Source organism: Trachymyrmex septentrionalis, unplaced genomic scaffold (assembly GCF_001594115.1).
Source record: "Trachymyrmex septentrionalis isolate Tsep2-gDNA-1 unplaced genomic scaffold, Tsep1.0 scaffold44, whole genome shotgun sequence".
Taxonomy (NCBI): Eukaryota; Metazoa; Arthropoda; class Insecta; order Hymenoptera; family Formicidae; genus Trachymyrmex; species Trachymyrmex septentrionalis.
The window spans coordinates 1,096,946-1,099,874 of record NW_017305611.1 but is presented as its reverse complement, the minus strand read 5'-3'; positions in this window follow the sequence as shown (position 1 = coordinate 1,099,874).

Genomic DNA, 2,929 nt, shown 5'->3' with positions numbered 1-2,929 from the left:
ACCAGTGCAGATGCAGTAATGTATAATATATAATATAATAAATTTCCACCTTTTATTATATATATTTTTATTATATTATATATTTGCTTTAATTTCTTTAGAATAAGTTTCGCATTTATTAATTAGAATTATAGAGACAAAGTTTCCTCGAGAGCCATAGATTAATTCCCACAGATGGTAAATGAAACTGTTCTAAATATCGACAGCGAGAGAGCACGCCACTTTTATTGGGGTTTAATTAACGCCTGAGCGGGCTGGGGAGGGTTGGAAATCTGGGCGAGTTTATCTCAGCGAATCTAAATTTCGGGACGAGTACTATCGACCCTTTTCTGCAGAACATCTCGGGATTCATATGAGCCCGGGCGCCATTGCCTCTCCTCGTTATTTTTACACTTATGCAGATTTCGAGATTTGTCGGAGGCCATGATTTGCAATGCAAAGCCCCGGCGTAGTCGAGAGATATTGTTTGTCTGCGAACTCTGCGTATTTAATTAAGAAAAGCCCGACGAATTTATTAGTATCTCGTAAAGGCGATTTCGAATTTACATTAAAGACTTGCCGAGATATTTAATGCACTGTTATTATTCCATGATTAATTACTAACTTTTGACGTTGGATGGTTATTCCTGTAAAAAAATTAAATGTTTAAAAACATAATATTTTTATAAGGAACGGATGGATACAAAATGTATATGTGCGTGTTTGTGTGAGATCAATTTGAAAAATGATTAACATAATACTTACATGGAAAGAATTATTTTGGACCTATGTAAAGTTGGCACCAACTTTTGTACACATGTCAGGGACACTTTATGTACCTACGTGAGTTGCAGCTACTGCGCTGATTATACATTGCATATTGCGCACGTTCGTTTACGTGCGTCTGCAGAGATACGAAATAACCTGTTTAACGTTTCTACATTTATGTACCTATATTTTATGAAATGTGGTAAGAGACGGAAAGCTTTTCATGATTTTTCACGAGGTATGGCGAATAAATAACGAGATTAACACATTTCGAAAGAAAATCTAGTAGTGTGTTACAGAAGAGAAATGATTTATACATCCCATTTCGTGGAAAATATAGCGGCCATATATTCAATACGTTTCGATGTAGCAAGAAATTCTTTTGGGTCTCAATATTTCATGTAAAAATTCGAAAATATATATCTTGCGTATTGCATTCGCACAAACAGTCGATTGAGCTATTCGTCAAAGAATTAAATGCAATAAAAGATAAACAATAACAATAATTATATTAGGACTCTCGAATTTTAAAACAATAACAAAAAAAAATAACTATAGGCTAATGAGAGTCGGCATCGATAAACGGCGCAGTTATTTAGTGAACAATTAATAATCAGAATTTTTGAACGTTTCGACTCTCTTTGGAGTCCTCAGCTGTGTGACACGTCGTCGTACACGGACGTATGTTCTAAAAATGTGTGATCTTTATATTTGATTTTAACAATTCTACTTTTTAAGTTTTAATATGTTCAACAAGGCTTCAGTGCATTCTTCATGTTCCGTGACGATTAACAACGCTGCATCTTTGTCAATTTGCGAGTGACTTAAACATTATGGACATGTGAGCTAATTATTCTTGTATCATTCTTGCTGAGGAGGATTCCAAAGAGACTCGAAACGTTCAAAAAGAAGACATCAATCCAATTTCTGATTATTGATTGATTCACTAAATAATTGCGCTTTATCGATGCCGACTCTCATTAGCCTATTATAGCTATTTTTTCTTGTTATTGCAATGAAAGATGTCATAAAATTGCTTCTATTTCTTTCGCCAGCAGCCCGATTTTTCTCCTTCCCAATTTTAGGGTTAGACTTTGGGATATTATTACACAATATAGTTTATAATCGCGTTTAGCGGTTATGCAGCACCAGAGGTAAGAATAATAAAAATCGATTTGTGCGGAACAAAGTTGCCACAAAGTGCACCGTTGCGCCGGCCATCGCGATGGAAACTCTCGACCAATTTTCGCTCGGCCTCGACGTTGGCGTTGTGGCAATTAATACCGCTACCAGACTGGAAACTACGGCCACGCGAGACAACGCGAGACGTGCGCCCGACGTTTCGGGACCGGGCTCATTAGTATGCGCCGGTCGTTTCGGTTCGGTAACCGCACTAGTACGGGGCTTCAAATCCCGGGATTACGCGCGTGCGTTCGTTGCCTGCACTAGCTATACATATACAAGGCGTTCGATAAAATAGGCGTTCGATGCACGTGGCGATATTCCCTGGTGATTCCTGAAATAATATTCGTTGAACGAAAATATTGCGGGAACCTGAGATCGATTAAAGAAGAGGGCGCCTTGAAGTTGCTTCAGACACGCAAATCGCATAACAAAATCTTGTTCTTTGGTTATTCTTAAATGAATTTTAATTCTAATAGAATCTGGAGAGTTAGTCTCAAAGATATTTGCTGTCAAAACTTGAGCAATTACAGGAAGATCAATTAAAAAACAAAAACGATTGTTTTAATTTTTTCTTACCTATCAAATGTCTTTTTGTTTGTAAAATATACATATTTGTTAGCGAGCACTGTATAACATGGTCGGGAATAGAAGAGCCAACATAGCAATCGCCGCAAAATTTGTTTGTTCGAAACATACACGAACTTTTTGGCAGTTTCATTGACATGTGTATGCGACACTGTATTGTATTTCACTTCGAATACGGCGAATATATTTGCGAATATAGTTACTGTGATTTTAACGAGATCTGTCGATAAAATTATTTTGACGATTATTTGATTTATTTCAGGGTTGATTAGACATCTCCGTAAAGTGCGCTGATTAATTTATGATAATGAATTAAATTGGATAGTAAATCGGTATCATAAGATTAAAAAACTGTTAAATAATGTCAATTTTATGTACAACTTTTGCAATCTTTCAGAATTTTAATGATATT